Source organism: Capsella rubella, unplaced genomic scaffold (assembly GCF_000375325.1).
Source record: "Capsella rubella cultivar Monte Gargano unplaced genomic scaffold, Caprub1_0 scaffold_5, whole genome shotgun sequence".
NCBI classification, from domain to species: Eukaryota; Viridiplantae; Streptophyta; class Magnoliopsida; order Brassicales; family Brassicaceae; genus Capsella; species Capsella rubella.
This window is the reverse complement of record NW_006238919.1, coordinates 4,785,312-4,802,493: the sequence shown is the minus strand read 5'-3', so window position 1 is coordinate 4,802,493 and position 17,182 is coordinate 4,785,312. Positions and strand designations below refer to the sequence as shown.

Here is a 17,182-nt window from a genome sequence, read left to right as displayed (position 1 = left end):
TGCTTCTCCATGTTTACGTCCATTCATTTCTCTCCAAATGTAATAGAGAATAGACTGTAGAACATACCGAAGGAGAAACCCATCAATCTGATATTGGTGATGATTCAAGATATAAGATATTAACATTGACCATTCTATTGTGTAATGAGTTCTGTAGATACCTTTAGATATCGCTTCCCATGCCTCCGACACATAACAGCATTAAAAGAACAAATGGTCCCTAGTTTGGAGCTGAGTAAGATAGAAGTCACACATACCTGAACAGGCTCTATTTCATGCAGCCATTTGAGCCCTCGTTGGAAGAAGATCATGTATCACAAGCATACACAAAACGATCATATTGGAGTAGCATGGGCAAACCACACTCCTTTGCCCCAAGAAAGCAGAGCACCCATCGTCCATATATGATTCCAAGTATGTTTGATCGAGAAACGAGAGTGAAAAATGTCTATCTTCCCTCGCCATAACGCCATATCACTCGTCCAACCCCTGTTCAATGTCGACATCTCCCAATTTTCCAGGCCCCATCTACTGAACTGCTCTAACCAATATCATTTTCGATGATTCCTCATTCTCCAGCTTATTACGCTAGGCATCCCATATTTGACCAATTATCAATCCAAAAAGACGTGGTTTCACCATTCCCAACTTTAACCTTGCAAACCCCCTCAACCACAACTTGATACTTTAACAATTTTCTCCATAACCAAGAGTTCTTCATTGTAGTAACAGGAATTGAACAAAAAAATTATAGTTAAGAACAGTCATAGTCACCCAAGTTTTCCTTAGCGAATTACTAGGAGAAATGATTCTCCATATCAACTCAAGCAGCTTACTTAATTAGCCTCACAAAGAGAACGAAAGTTACAAACATTTTCCCAAGAAACATTTGATTTATGTGGGTTCATATATGTACATGACCATAGAAAATTGGAGCAAAGCTCTCTACAAGAAAACATTCAAATAAAGACTGCAGTATTAGTAGCTATGTCGTTGCTCAACACATAGTTACGACTACTAAGTGACTAACTCTGTAATGACCCTTTCATTAAGTAAGAATATGAACCTTTAAATAATTTGCAAGTCCGATAACGATCATATGTGATATTATCATGACGAACTTGTTAAATTTTTGAGGTGTTGTGTTCAAGAGAAGATCGAGAACGATCAAGAGAAGATCGAGAACGATGAAGGAAATTGTGAGTTTAGAGTTTTCGGACGTATCGTTATCATGCACGGACGTACGATATCATACGTACGAATTGTTTCACGACCGCATTCGTATGGACGAGGAACATGAAGTTCAGAAATGAATACTTCGCAGAATTGTTACCACATATGGATGTTGGGTTAGTGGGGGGGAGCTGTGGATTTGGTGGTAAAATAAGAGATATGGTGGTCGGGCTATGGGGGCGTGTAACTGATAAGTATGTCGGAGAATCTACGAGGTGGCAGAGATGCAGACGCATGTGCAACATTTGTTGTGAAGCTGGACAGTTGTCACCGGATCGATGACACATGTAAAGGGACCTCAACCATTATCCTTCTATTAATAGGAGCTTCATTTCTCATTTTGAGAGGAGAGGAGAAGAAGAGAAGGAGCCCGAAGGTGAAGAACGAGAGCTTTTTGCCCGTAGATCCGTTTCCTTGACGCCTTGTTGTTCCATCACTTTGTTAGAGTACGGAAAGTAGTTGAGAGCCAAGAAGCCAAAGGATAACCAGCACGAGGTCTACCTATCTGTCGAGATCTGTGCGTTACGAACCACGTGTGGTTGCTTGTTTTCCTTTCTTGCTTTTTTAGTTGTTATTATTATTGCTTGTAGTGTTGTTTTGATCTACTTAGATCTTTACTTTGTGTTAGATCTAGTAGTTGTGTTGTTTTGGAAGAAAGGAAAGGTATGGGCTTAGCTGAGAAGTCATGTTGTAGTTGGTATTGTTGAATATCCACTTGGTGTGGTGAGGACATGGGCTTAGGTGAGAAGTCATGTCGGATTTGATTGAGTGTTGCATTTGTTGCACGTAGGTGTAGGTGATACGTGAATCTCCCACTTGTCTCCATTGGGAACAAGAAAACAATTATTTAGTGATTGCATGTTGCGACGGAAAGTGTAGTCGCTAAATATTTCGACTGAATGGCCATTGTCTTGTCACTGAATAGCAACAAAAACAATTTAGTCGCCAAATCGTCGGTAGTTTTAGACTTATTTTCATTGTCGCAAAATAGTCGCAAATGGGTGACTACATTTTGCAACTGTTGTTGTAGTTGCTAAATTTAGCGACTAATTCGCTACAGATTAATGATTCTATTTTTCATTTAGGCCTCCGACCCAAATTAATTGGCTTTGGTCTCGGCCTGTTTCGGCCCAATCTCTCTTTTTATCTCGACAAATGACACCCACTCTAAACGATGAACCCTAATCTCTTTCACCCTAATCGCCTATTTCTCTCTCGATCTCTCTCTTCTTCGTCTGTTCTACGAGCCATAATCCCCTCACGAACCCTAATCCCCTCTTTCTCTCTCGATCTCTCTATTCTTCGATCCCTCTGTTTTACGAACCCTAATCCCCTCACGAACCCTAATCGCCTCATAATCGCTAATCGCCTTTTCAGTCAAATTCAATGCCTCTAAGAAAGAAGAAAGGTGGAGGAAGAGCTCCGCAAGACAACTTAAGTAAACAGAAAATGAATTGGAGACCGAAGGGCCTTCCCAACTAGTACACCTTCACACCAATGAACCCTCATGGCACAACAAACGTTTCTTAGGAGAGTCCTATCCCCATTTTTCAGCCTCCAACAAATCCTACTGTCAGAGATTATCCTCCTCGGAAGAATATTTTCCAGCCTGCGAGGAGCTATCCTGGTGCATGTACTGCTGATGAAGCTCGAAGAGGTGGTTCATTTCCTCAACATCTCGCCTCCGCATCGAATATGCCTCCTCTCTCGAACCAGCCTTCTCTGTCCAATCATTCTGATGTTTTGAACCAACGTCGACCATCTCCTTAACCTCGAGGCTTTGTGTCACACCACAGTTCTCAAGCGCAAAACTCACATGAGGAAGAAGATGATGAATCTGGTTCTGAGGAAGATGCTGCAACAGAACCAACTCTCCCGTAAGATCAACTCGCTGCTTTATTTGAGCTGCTTTGCGTGCCAGGCCGTGAGTTGTATACGACTGGCTTGTCTCCCGAGTTGGAACCTGGAACAACTTGGTAAGCTTTTCTAAGTATACTTTGTTCTTCGATTGTTCTTGTGACTAAGTATGAGATTGTGTTGTCTCTGTGATTAGGATTGTATTTCTAAGTATGCCTTGATATCAGAAATGCATAGTGTAGTCTATGTGATTAGGATTGTATTTCTAAGTATGCTTTGATATCAGAAATGCATAGTGTAGTCTCTATGATTAGTATCTATAATTGATTAAGATTGTATAGTCTCTATGATTAGTCTCTGTAATAGATTGACTTGTGTTTGTATGCTTTTGTGCTTGTAGGTTTGGTAAGGACAGGTCAGCACTTACCCGAAAGATTACAAAGGTTTTCACAAACAAGTTTGATGGGCCATATTACAGTTGGGGTTTTGTGCCTACCAAGAGAAGAGAGAGATACTTCCTTGAATTTGCGGTAAACTTCTATCCCCTATCCAAATGTTGTAACCTTTCTGTTTATTATTCTTGTCACTAACACCTCTTGTTTTGTAGAAAGAACATACTTGGAAGGAAACACAGACAAGTCTTGTTCAAGCAAAATTCTATAAAGTGTTTCAACGTCGTATGAAGAAAATGGTTTCCAAGGTAGCAACTCGACGAAAGAAACCAATTTGATTTTAGGGAACTCTATGGAAGGAAATGTGTGCTTATTGGGATACTGAAAAAGCCCGAGCAGAGAGTGCAACAACATCAGCAGCTAGAATGTCAGACCGTAATGATCGTGGTCCTCACAAGCATGTATATGGGCAAAAGTCTTACTTACAACTCGAACAAGAGATGGTAAGTTACTTCTGAACATTAAATTTGAATTAATATGTTACATTTGATGGTCTTGGTCCTCACCTTAACATTGTTTTAACATTTCATGAAGTGGAATTGGGAAGACCTCCAACTATTGGTGAAGTTTTTATCAGGACTCATACCCAAAAGGATGGAACCTTTGTTGATGAGAAAGCTCAAGAATTTCATGAGGCATATAAGAAGAACAAGGAAGCTAATTTGGCTAGACTTGAGAATGATGAGACTTCTGACGGTACTTCACGTAGATAAGAGCTATCTCAAGAGGAGGACGACGAGATCTTTCTTCAGGTAATATGCTGCTTTTTCTGAGATTGTATGTTTGCTTTTTCTTGAAAAATGTTAAAGGATGGATTTCTGATATTGTTTGTTGCGAGTAGCTTTCTGATATTTTAACTTTTGTTTATGCAGTCTACTTACACAAATGATAGAGGAGCATACTTTGGACTTCGAAGCCTAGGGGATTACATCAATGGGAAGCGAAAGTACCGAGGAAGCACTTCTTCTTTCACAACAAGCCTGCAGCAACAGCTTGAGGAAGCTACTCGGAAGATGGAGGAACAAGCAGCTATTCAAGCAGAGCGTGAAGCAGAGGCTTCACGGGTTTTAGCTGAGCAACAAGCTGAGATCAAGCACTTGAAGCTGGTGAAGAAGTACTTGAGCGCAACTGACCCCAATTTCCTTGCTTTTCTCAACTATGAGTTCAGTGATGCCTCTGCAGATGAATAGGTTCCCTTACTTTCCCTCCTACTAGAACTTGAAAGAACATGAAAACATGTGTTGGTTGTATTTTCTTTAAACTTGGTTGTATTTTGTTTGTGTTGAAAACATGTTTTGTGTTTGTGTTGAATGAAAATGTTTTAAATACACGTTTTTGTGTTTTAAAAACAATTGGTAATCGAGATTTCAAACCAATTCTGGCACAAAACAGTACAATTTTACAGTAGCAAAACAGTCGAAATACAGTCGGATAATAGACACAAGTCAGTTGCTAATGTAGTGACTGATTAGCGACGTAATAGTGAACAAGATAATATGTCGCACTTCAGTCGTTATTTAGCGACTGTAGTGCGATCAAATAATTTAGCGATGCATGGTTTGGCTACTACGTTGTTTAGTTGCTAAACAGTCGTTCTATGGTACTTACCAACTGAATAGTGACTGTTTTTGCAGTCGCTAATCACATGTTTTCTTGTAGTACGCGACAACTCGACGAGAATGGGTCACACCTTAGGTCGAGTATAACTCGATGGTATATGTCACTATGAAAATTACTATACTCGGGTCCTTATGCGCGCTAGAAGAAAACCTGCATTTTGGGACTCCCTAGATAGCGACTCTTATGTGACCATTTTAAGACATATAAATGACTATATCACTACTAGTTGGAAAACAGTTTCTAACTAACGACGCAAAATTATAGTCTCTATATTGTCTCAAATTTGCGTCTCTTTGGAAAAACTATTGCGACTAACCAAAAGCGGTCGGAAAAAAGTCGCTCTTAGTGAGTAGTATAGCAAACGTTAAATGCTATTAGTCGGAAGCAGGCATCTCAAACTAGTCAAAAAACGACGGATTTTCCACTTCGATGAGTAGTCAGAGAGTATTAGGAAAGCCGTAGTATAGCAAACGTTAAAAATGTGAAAGTTCGGTATAGCAAACTGATATATGGATTTTTCTATCAATTTCCCTAGAGTACTATCATGTCATTGCAGTACAATAGGTATCAATCCAATCAGGTGTGATGCTAGCAATCAAGATATATCAGAAATGATTAAGTCAAGCAAGCATAAATGATTGCTTGGTTTTCAGTGATCCTAAGCGAACATGTTAAACATGCGATAAATGTAAAGCTGTAAAACATAGACTACCATGCATAAACTAAAACGTAACGATTATTGATACTAGCGAGAAAACAAAGCAGACCAAGTAAATAACAAGAGAATTAAACAGAAAGCACAAATGGATAGAAGATCCCGAGGATGAGGTTATTGATGTAGGTGGAGTATGCTAATCTACTTCGAGTGTTTATCAAACTGCAAACATTCTAATCCCTAGACAATGAACTTCTAATACTAGTCAATCCAATCTCTTGGCAGAAACTATCAAGTTTACAACACTTCCTAATCTCAATTCTCATTGATGAAACATGCAGTAAACAGGCATAAAGAAACAGCTCATTAATGTCAATAAACATCTTAGACAACCAATCTCTTGGGCTAAGCATGTAAATCCCTGCCACTAGTTGGTTCAGACATTTCATCATATACCTTTCGGGTATGAAATGTCTATGACCCAGTTCCAATTGATCAGAGAAGAACTAGCTAATAAAACTCTAGTCCAGAAGGGAAACAAAAAGAATCTAACTTAAACACTCTAGGAAACTAACATCCTCCACCTAATCTATCCCATCCTCAAGAACCCAAACACTACTCAGACGCAGAAATCATGTTAAACATCATGAAACAAGAATCGTTCAAAACATGCATAATAATAAAGATGACAGGAAGAGTAACAACAATGATTCAAGAACTAACTGCAAAATATTAATGACTCAAAAGAAATCACGATTACAATTCTCAGGATCGTTTGGTGGCTAACAACAAAAACCTAGTAAAATAAAACTCGATCCTTTGGACAATCCAAATGAGACCTATTTATAACAATGTTTGGGAAAACCTTAAAACATAAAACGACAACGTAAAAGCGGTATAAAAGTTGTAATGGTCATGTCGGTCGAGTGAGCGTGTCGAGTAACACTTAATTTATTCTCTGCATCATTTCATACTCGACCGTGTTTCTCGAGTGATTGTGTCGAGTGACCTTTGAAACCATCAGCTACTTCTTTGCTTTGCTCGATCATGTCACTCGAGTGAGTGCATCGAGTGACAGGTGGTTCTGCTTCGCTTCCCTTCTGCTCGATTAGTTACTCGATCGTATACGTCTGCTGCTCACTCGATCGTCCTACTCGGTCGTGTCAATCGAGTGAAGTATGTTCCTGCAACGCATCCTTGCTTCTCACTCGATCGTCCCACTCGATCATGTGCATGTCGAGTAACACTTGTTCCTCTGCTTCGCTCTGCATGTCTCCTAAGTACCTGAAACACTCCAAATATGCACAATGTATGCAAGATATGCATGATATGCATAAAACCTACCTAAGTATGTAAAACATGCAGAAAGGGATCAATATGATGCGAATCAACAAGTGAATGATGCTGAAAAGATGATGAATGCATGCTCAAAAAGCGATGAAATACAGACTTATCAATCCCCCAAACTTAGTCTTTGCTTGCCCTCAAGCAAAGCAAAAAGAAACAAAGTGGAAGAGAGGTTTGAAAACGGGGTCTCAGAACCTGTAACTTGCAAGATAGAGCAGTTAAAATCAATGTCCTGGTTGCTAAGTCTTTAATGCATGCTGAGAGAACTTTACTTAACGACTTTTGACAAACTCATCAAATCCGAAACAGATTCTATCCCTTGATCTACACATGCATTCAAATCATTCATTCCTTTTAACATTCATTATTCAAGTATATGAATCTGGTTGTGCAAGGCTTAACAAACTCACTTGGATAGGCAGAAAAAGGTTTTGAGAATCATGAGGGTTTAAACAATTTCAGGACAAGGATCTCTCAATGAATGGATTGAGCTTTAGGGATAATGCTAAAGGTAAGGACCAACAAATGCATACAGGAATAAAACCTTGACTACCCAATGGTTCCCAAGTGCTTACTCATAATCATCTAAACCCGGATGATCCCTATGTCTACCCTTCAACATCAATCCCATTTTTTTCTTTTTGCTTTTTGCCTTAGGAGAAGTTTCTTATCAATACTAGTGGATAGGGGATTTCCTCTTAACTATGGTTCTGTTTTCTTCTTACGTTATAAGACATCAAAACTTTTTCTCTTTCTTAACATCCCAGAACCATTCTCTGTATATCATGCTAACCCCACAAAAATCAATCACTAGATTATAAACTTCTAGAAAACATTCTCCTCCTAAGGACACAACTTTTTCTGTTTCTCTTCTTTCTTTCCACAATCATTCCAATCCCAAACCCAAGTAAGAATCCCGACCTAGTCCTATCTGATTTGAAAGTGAAAATCAGAATTACTCAAGATTTTAATCCTGTCGGCTCATACCTAACACGTTCTCCCCAAGCATAATCCGGTAAAAGACCTACCACTCAAAAATTATCAATTGGCTTGAAAGAAAAGAATAGGCTGTGGGTGTGGCAAACTGATCAAAAGAAAGATCAGCTACTTGGATCAACAAGAGTGGTGAAAGGAGGAAGATGATCCAAATATGTATATGGTGACCATGAGCATGCAAACAAAACACAACCAGATATTTGCAAGTCAAGATTAAGTTCTTATAGGGTAAGGAATGAGATCATATCACAACATGTTTCAACCAAGTTCAAGAATGCTCTTCATGAATTCCAAGTTTGTTTCAGACTTACTTCAAGTTCAATCATCATACATCAAAAAGCTAACAACCAGGGCATTGATCTCAACTAGTGAATCATAGCAAATCAACAAGGTGTAACTCATCATCGCCCCCTATGCTAATGCAACAGTCCTACATGAAACAATCTAGACTCAATCCTAATATGGAAATGCAAGCTACATGATCACTCTGTTTTTAAAGATTTTTTCTGAAAATTTTTCAAATTTTTAGGGGTTTTCAATGCACATATATGAATGCAAATTATATGCTAAAAATTCAAAATAAGAAAAGAGAACACAACATCAAATGTCATCCCAAACCCTCCCCCAAACTTAAATTACACAGTCTCTTGTGTAATAAAAATTTGAGAGTTGGTGTGAGAATCAAACAAACAAAAGTATGAAAATGCAATGGTATATACAGATGAAGGTTTGGAGTGGTACCTTACTGAAAATAGCAATTCAGGTATTGAGTCATGGACTCGCTTGTATAAGCACCTGATGCAGGCGGGACAGGAGGAGCCTCTGCTGGTTGCTCAACGTTCTGCTCGACAGGATCCGCAGTGAGGTCTTGGTAATGATACGCACATGTATCAACAATCAGGTCCTCAATGTGATCCTCTGCTTGATCCATGGTCAGATCCTCAACATGATGCTCCTCTGACAAGTGTGATGAACTGGCTTTTGCCTTCCGTCTCGCTGCCTTCTTCTTTTTCCGTTTCTCCTTCTTTTTGCTAGCCCTAAGCTCAGGGGAAGACTGTCTCAGAGGAGAAGAAGAAACATTATGCTCTCTATACTCATAAGCGGAATGACGTGATGGAGAAGGAGTTCTGTAGCGTGCTGGGACATCACTCGTGGACAAACGACGCTGCACTGGTCTAGCATCCTACGGATTAGTGTCTACAAAAGCTGTGGTGGTTGAGGCGCAGCTAAACTTACTCATGAAGCTCTTCATCTTCGACTTCATAGATTTTATTGCCTTGTCTTGCAGCATGTTCCACTTCTGAAGCGTACTGATACGCTTGTGAGCTTCCACCAAACTCTTGCCTTGTCTAGGCGCTGTGTAGTCCTTGAAGTGGTACCTCTCTGGTCTATACTCATCTGAATCTTCATCCATCTCATCATCCTCTTTCTCAGATACCTCCATCGCTTCCTCCCCATCTGTCGTGTAGAGAGCCTCTGCAGGGGGAGTAAACTCAATGTTGCTTCCTTCGAGTATCCTAGTGAAAGCAATACAAGGAAGCAAAAATCGCACGTCACCATGTACGGGGTGAGTGAAGTAATACATATACAACCCGTTGCGTTTCTCCCAATGCAACCATTGAGCTTGCCTCAAGTTCTTAATGTCGATGAATCTCGGTGCAATAGGCTCTGAACTCAGCGGGACGCTACAAGCTTCCAAGATGACTGTCACCAACCCTCCCATACACATAACTCCTTGAGTTCTGCAGCTGCTCAGCTTCACTACCCAAGTTCTGTAACTGAGTAGCTGGTGCAACAGAGTGAACGAGGGGGATGTATCAGTCGTATCACCTCGCAGTAGTGTCCCATCTACTGCTGTTAACAAGAGATCTTTAAGTGCAAGATCAATCATCTACAGCTCCCCGTTGATCAGTGTCCCTGTTGTCTCCCTCGCGAAGAACACGTTTGCAACTGATCGATGGAAGTAGCGGATAACTGGACTTCTGATGTGGTTGCTCTTGGTCCTAGATGAAGCGAACTTCTTATCATTCCCAATCGTTTCCCAAAGAGCCAACAATTCATCCCTATCAATCCTCTACCCAGTCCCTGTTCCATTAGGGAATCCAAACAAACCTTCCAGCTCTCTAATGGTCAGAAGATACTCATGATCATGGATGGTTAAGGTGATGTATCCCAATCCTCCATCCGACTCTATGTCCGGATCATCCTCATAAAGATGAATGGCAAGCGTACAGAGTAACTGAATTTTCTCCTCTCGGTATGCATTTCGCGGACTAGTCATGAGTGTGCTGAGATGACAATGCTCGAACATATACTCGACATCACTCGAGATAGCCAGCTCATCCATCGTCTGCTGGCAAGGATACCTCGTGCCCTGAAACTCATGCTGCTGAAACAGCATGTAATACTCTCCCGGGGCTAACCACTTCTCTGTCTTCTTCTTCTGCACTAACTTGCGAGATGGGACAGGTGGATGCTCTTCAAGCTCATAATCACTATCATCATCCTGCAGCTCCATTGGTTTCTTACCCGAAGACTTAGCTCTACTTCTTGCCTGAGAAGGACCAACACCAGACGCTCTCTCATATGCAGCTTTCTTCTTCTCCATATAAACCTTAGACATAGACTGAGGAGATGCACGCTCTGTTGGTTTACAACCATACTTCTCACGCATTTCATGCAACAAATCTCTTGACATTGTGAAACTGAAACAGTTGAAACTCAAAGCTAAAAATTAGCTTGTTAGTGTGCCAAATATCAAGATAAAATGGCCAATTTATATAGAGAAATGCAAAGGGAAGTAACACTTAGCAAATTTATCACTCTTGCACTTTCAGTCGAGTGAGCTATGCAAGGCACTAGCGGGTCGAGTGAGAGAGACGCACCGGTCGAGTGAGTATCCAGCTGGGTTCGGTCGAGTGAACTTGTGCTCGGTCGAGGTACACACGCGTATGTAGAGTAAATCAATGGGAAGCTCGAGTGGTGGCTGCTTACGTCGAGTGAATTGTCGAGTGAGGATAGCCGAGTGGAGTTTCCGTAAGCCGAGGATGCGGTGAGGGCTCCTATGCTCGAGTGAATGGGAAGAGCTTGTCGAGTGGGGTCGTGAGTGACACCGATTCTAAACTCTTCGCTGGTCGAGTGGGCTGAAATCCGACGAGTCGAGCGAGAGCGAGAGCGGATGGTGAGTACGGGTCGCGTGAGCCTCGGTGCTCGAGTGAACACGGTCGAGTGGTAGCTGCGAGGTTGAGGAGGCGAGAGATGGAGAATCGAGTGAGAGGGATGAGAGAAAAAGGTGAGAAGTTTGTGAAAGAAATCGAGTGAGAGATGTAGAGGGAGGATAAGATTTTGTGTGGTAAAAGAGAAAGGGATAGGGAGAGGATAAGGGGTGTGGGTCGACTGAGTTTTTTTTTTTTTCTTTTTTTTTTTTTTTTTTTTTTTTGGAGGATCCTAAACATGTCTCCCATTCCATATTTTTCGTGTCATACTCGATTATACATCTGCACCTCACTCTGTTTTTAACTCTTCTGATATTTTTTGCATTACTTCATCTATCTGAAATCCTGACCAACAGAAAACCAAAAACAAAAATCAAAAACACAAAAAATCCTAAGCAATATAACATCCTTGATTTCAAACGGTACAGACCATCTAGACTTGAGCTTTCCAGGAAACAGCTTAAGTCTGGAATTGAACAGCAAGACGTGATCTCCAGCCTTAAACTCCTTAACAACAATCCTCTTGTCATGGAAAGCTTTGGTTCTCTCCTTGTAGATTTTTGAACTTTCAAAAGCATCAAGTTTGATTTCCTCAAGTTCATGGATGTCAAGAACTCTCTTTGCCTGGGCTGCATCAATGTCCAAGTTCAGAAGTTTTATAGCCCAAAATGCGTTATACTCAATCTCCACAGGGAGATGACATGCTTTGCCATACACCAGCTGAAAAGGTGTCCTTCCTAGGAGAATCATCCAAATTGATAGACCAATCTTTTTTCGAAGCCCCAACAACTCTTGACAAGATTTCTTTTATCTGCTTGTTAGAGACCTCAACTTTTCCACATGTCTGGTGATGGTAGGCTGTAGACACCTTATGATTCACACCATATTTCTTCAACATGCTTTCAAAAACTTTGTTGATGAAGTGTGTACCACCATCACTGATCACTGCTCTTGGTACTCCATACATGGGAAAGATGATGCTCTTGAACAGTTTCAGAACAACCTTGTGATCATTGGTGGGACTTGCAATGGCTTCAACCCATTTTGAAACATAATCAACTGCAACCAGAATGTAGACGTTGCCATTTGATGGAGGATTGAACGGTCCCATGAAATCAATTCCCCAAACATCAAAAATTTCTACTTCCAAAATCGGGTTCTGAGGCATCTCATTCCTTTTGTTGATGTTACCCATCCTCTGGCAAGCGTCACACTTGGTGATGAAACTGTTTGTATCCTTGAACAACGTTGGCCACCAAAGCCCTGCTTGCAGAACCTTCTGAACTGTTTTGAATGTAGCGAAGTGTCCTCCATATGCGGATCCATGACAGTGCTCAAGCACTCCCTGTACTTCCCATTCTGCTATGCATCTCCTAAACAGCCCATTTGAACCCCTCTTGTACAGGTAAGGTTCATCCCAGAATTAGTGGTTGACATCTCTGAAAAACTTCTTTTTCCTATAAGCATCCATGTCTGCAGGAATCTCTCCACAGACCTTGTAGTTAACCACATCCGCATACCAGGGCATACTCTCTGAATTGACAGCTAGACATTGAAGCTCCTTCATAGCCATTCCTGTTTGATGCATCTTCTTGCATATCTCAACAACCATAAGATGTTCTTCAGGCATAGAGTCATCAATAGGGACTGGATCTTCTATTCTCATTCTGGACAGGTGATCAGCAACGCCGTTCTCTATCCCCTTCTTATCAACAATCTCCATATCAAACTCCTGTAGTAGAAGTATCCATTTCAGCAGTCTCGGCTTGGTATCCTTCTTGGAGTATATATGCCTAAGCGCAGCATGGTCTGTGTAGACTACAACTTTTGATCCTACCAAGTAACTTCTGAATTTCTCAAACGCAAAGACTACAGCCAAGAGCTCTTTCTCTGTTGTTGCATACCTCCCTTGTGTCTCATCAAGGGTTCTGCTCGCATAGTAGATGACATGCAGTTTCTTCTCTATTCGCTGTCCCAACACAGCCCCTACTGCATAATCTGAGGCATCACACATTATCTCAAAAGGATGATCCCAGTCTAGAGCTTGGACTATTGGTGCTGAGACTAACGCTTCCTTGATCTTGTTGAAAGCTTCCAGACAGCTCTCATCAACAACAAACTCGACCTCCTTGCACAACAGTCTTGTAAGGGGTCGTGCAATCTTTGAGAAGTCCTTGATGAATCTTCTGTAAAACCCAGCATGCCCAAGGAAACTCATTATATCCTTGACTGACTTTGGAGGTTGCAACTGTACCATGACCTCAATCTTTGTCTTATCAACCTCAATCCCTTTCTCTGATACCTTGTGTCCCAACACTATACCTTCGTTCACCATGAAGTGGCACTTCTCCCAGTTGAGCACTAGGCTTGTCTCCTCACATCTTGCTAATACCCTGCAGAGATTCAACAAACATGAGGAGAATGAGGAGCCATACACGGAAAAATCATCCATGAATACCTCCACCATCTCGTCTATCAAATCCGAGAATATAGAGGTCATACACCTCTGAAATGTTGCAGGTGCATTACACAAACCAAAAGGCATGCGTCTGTAGGCAAATGTGCCATAGGGACAAGTGAAAGTAGTCTTTTCCTAATCATTTGGGTGGATAGGAATTTGGAAAAATCCGGTATACCCATCAAGGAAACAGTAGTAGGGATGATTCGCTAATCGTTCTAACATTTGATCAATGAAAGGAAGAGGAAAATGATCTTTCCTAGATGCAGCATTTAGTTTTCTGTAATCAATGCACATCCTATGGCCAGTGATAGTCCTAGTGGGGATCAATTCATCTTTTTCATTTTTATCACTGTAATTCCCCCTTTCTTGGGTACGCAATGTACTGGGGATACCCAAGTACTATCAGAGATAGGATAGATAACCCCAGCATTCAACAGTTTAAGAATTTCTTTTTTCACAACTTCCTTAAGGTTATGATTCAATCTCCTTTGAGGTTCAATACTAGTGTATGATTCATTTTCCAGATTAATCCTATGCATGCAGAGACTAGGTGAGATCCCCTTGATATCATCTAAGGAATAACCTATGGCCCTTCTATATTTTCTAAGCTCAGTGACTAGCAACTCTAATTCCTCATTACTCAAGCTAGCATTCACAATGACAGGATAAGTAGAGTTGGATCCAAGGAATACATATCTCAGTCTTGAGGGTAGCGGTTTGAGCTCAACCTTGGGAGCTTTTAACTCTGACTAGTTATCATCAGCCGCATTGACAGGGTCAACAGCAGGGTGAGTGATTGGGCTGCCACTGACTTCCTCCTCTACTGAGCATACCTCCTTGACAGACTTATCAAATTTCTCAAAACGTTCTGAATCATCACTTGCCTTGTAGGTATCCAGTAACGTTTCGTAGACCTTTGTCTCAGCATGAAGAAATCCATCTGATCCACTCTTTGTCAAGGCTGTCTTGAGATGATCCTCCTCAGCAAGTTCTTCTAAAAGTTCATCAGCTATCTGATCCATCTCCTCTATCCAGAACACCTTGCCATTGATTGTTGGTTTCTTCATAGACTCCTTGATGTCAAATGTCATCTTGAAATCTTCTCCCAAGCATAGGTCTATCTTTCCCTTCTTAACATCAATGATAGCTCCAGCAGTGGCTAGGAATAGTCTTCAAAGAATCAGGGGATCCTTATGCTCTTCATCCATTTCCAAAACAACAAAATCTGTGGGAACTTCAACAACACCAATTCTTATTGGCAGGTCTTCCAAGAGTCCATGTGGGTGCCTCACTGATCTGTCAGCTAGAATGAGAGATATGTTGCATGCCTTGTATCTTGTGAATCCTAAACGCTTAGCCACAAACAATGGCATAAGACTCACAGAAGCTCCAAGATCACATAGGCATCTACTGAAAGATAGGGGGCCTAGTGAGCATGGTAGAGTGAAGGATCCAGGATCCTTAAGCTTCAAGGGAGTGATCTTCTTCTGGATAATGGCACTGCATTCATGACTCAATATCACCATGCCCTGGACTTCTTTTGTTCTCTCCATAACCAAATCTTTGAGGAACTTCTGATAAGGAGGGACAAGTGCGAATGCATCCAGCAATGGCATTCTCAACTCAATCTCTATCACTTGCTTTTCAAATAAAGCCTTATACTTTTCAGCTTGCTGCTTTTTGAATCGTCCTGGAAATGGTAGAGGTGGTTTGTATGGTGGGGGAACGTATCTCGTAGGCTTATCCTTGGATGTTGCAGGTGTTTCAGCATGTTTCTCGGCAGGTTGAGGAGCTTCTTCAGGTACGACTTCTGATTCTTCCAAAAGAACAACCGGCTCTTCATTCTGACATACATCCTCCCCTCCCAAGTCTTCACTGTCCTCAGTGACTACAACAGGTCCTTGTCTGGGAGGCAATTTTTTACCGCTCCTCAGCGTGATGGCATGAGCAAACTCCTTAGGATTCTGAACAGCTTTTCCTGGGAGTTGGCCAGGCTTTGGGGCAGAAGTAGAAGCAGTTTTGCCTTCCATATACTTGATCTTTGAATTCAGAGTCTCAATCTTCATGTTCAAATCATTGTATGAGCAGTCCAATCTCTAAGCCAGCTCAGCAAACTTCTTATCATTGTCCATGGAGCCACTTGCTTGTCCCTGTAGGAGTTGCTGAAGCATGTTTTTCATGTCTTGATCTGGTGCCTGAAGAGGCGGAGCCTGTTAAGGTTGGAATCCTGGTGGTGGTCCTGCTGGAGGTTGGTAACCTTGCTGAAATTGTTGTTTGGGCACATAACCTTGGTTGTAGGGTACAAATGGTTTGTTCTGCCCCTGCTGCTTCTGTTGTGGAGGTGGATAAACCTGATCCTGGGGGTTTGCAACATTGGTGCTCCGATAGGACAGATTGGGATTATGCTTATAAGGATTGTATCCCTTATTGTATCCACCTTGGTTCTGGACATAACTTATCTCCTCAGATTGTTCTCCCTCCCCATTCAGAATCTGGAAAGGGTCGTCTTCAGAGACAAAATGGATGTTCCTCTGCTGGCTCATCAATAGCTTGTCCAACTTATCATTCACAGCTTTCATCTCCTTCTTGTACTTCTCATCAAGATATGTGCTTGCACTGATGGTTCGATCATAATCTTCATTGTAGTTGCCATCAGATTGGGATAGGTTCTCAACAAGCTCCCAACCTTCGTCGACGTCCTTGTTCAGAAAGTTGCCATTGCTTGCAGTGTCAAGCAACATCCGGATCTTTGGGAGAACACCCCGGTAAAGAGTACTGAGGAGAGACTCCTTGGTGAAGCCATGGTGGGGGCACTGAGACTGATAACTTTTGAAGCGTTCCCAGGCTTCACAAAGCGTTTCTCCATTCTTCTGAGTGAACCCAGAGATCTCATTGCGCAGACGTGCAGTTCTAGAGTTGGAGAAAAACTTGGCAAGAAACGACTGCTTGCATTGATCCCAGGAAGTGATAGATCCTGGAGGAAGAGTTTTCTCCCATTGATGAGCTTTGTCACCCAAAGAGAATGGAAAGAGACTAAGCTTGAAACCGTCCTCACTGACCCCATTGATCTTGGTGAGACTGCAGAGACGATCGAACTCATCGAGGTGATCTAGGGGGTCTTCCATAGGCAGACCATGAAATTTATTCTGCTGGACCATGGAGATCAGACCACTCTTGATCTCAAAGTTGTTGTTCGCCACAGCTGGAGTCACTATACCCTGACGATGGGTATGTTTGCGTGGAGCATCACCAGCTCCAATCCGTGTAGGTGCCCGTGGTGGGGGTGAGGGTGGTGGTTGAATGTTTTCCATCTCCACTTGGGGTGGTGAAACTCTTTTGCGTTGCT

General features: G+C 41.7%; 1 non-coding gene and 1 pseudogene across 1 annotated transcript; one reads left to right on the top strand and one right to left on the bottom strand.

The window, feature by feature from the left end:
- The window catches only part of LOC111830607, a 33,537-nt pseudogene extending 18,679 nt beyond the window's left edge, over window positions 1–14,858 (bottom strand).
- Window positions 14,859–16,632: 1,774 nt separating this feature from the next.
- Window positions 16,633–16,736, top strand: LOC111830820. Its single transcript, XR_002834149.1, has one exon. It is a non-coding gene; the product is annotated as a small nucleolar RNA R71 (small nucleolar RNA).
- Window positions 16,737–17,182: the final 446 nt, after the last annotated feature.